Source organism: Pleurodeles waltl, chromosome 12 (genome assembly GCF_031143425.1).
Source record: "Pleurodeles waltl isolate 20211129_DDA chromosome 12, aPleWal1.hap1.20221129, whole genome shotgun sequence".
Classification (NCBI taxonomy): domain Eukaryota; kingdom Metazoa; phylum Chordata; class Amphibia; order Caudata; family Salamandridae; genus Pleurodeles; species Pleurodeles waltl.
Window position 1 is genome coordinate 110,078,458 of NC_090451.1, and position 560 is coordinate 110,079,017.

Genomic DNA, 560 nt, shown 5'->3' on the forward strand with positions numbered 1-560 from the left:
AGAAATGCACAGGTTTGGTAGGTTTCCCTAGGTGGCGGCTGAGCTACAGGCCAAAATCTACAGGTAGGCACTTTGCAAAAAACACCTTTGTTTTCCTTCACCAATTTGGCTGTGTCCACGTTGCGCTTTGGGGCATTTCCTGTCACGGGCGCTAGGCCTACCCACACAAGTGAGGTATCATTTTTATTGGGAGACGTGGGGGAACGCTGGGTGGAAGGAAATTTGTGGCTCCTCTCAGATTCCAGAACTTTCTGCCACAGAAATTTGAGGAACATGTGTTTTTTTAGCCAAATTTTGAGGTTTGCAAAGGATTCTGGGTAACAGAACCTGGTCCGAGCCACACAAGTCACCCTATCTTGGATTCCCCTAGGTCTCTAGTTTTCAGAAATGCACAGGTTTGGTAGGTTTCCCTATGTGGCGGCTGAGCTACAGGCCAAAATCTACAGGTAGGCACTTTGCAAAAAACACCTCTGTTTTCCTTCACCAATTTGGCTGTGTCCACGTTGCGCTTTGGGGCATTTCCTGTCACGGGCGCTAGGCCTACCCACACAAGTGAGGTA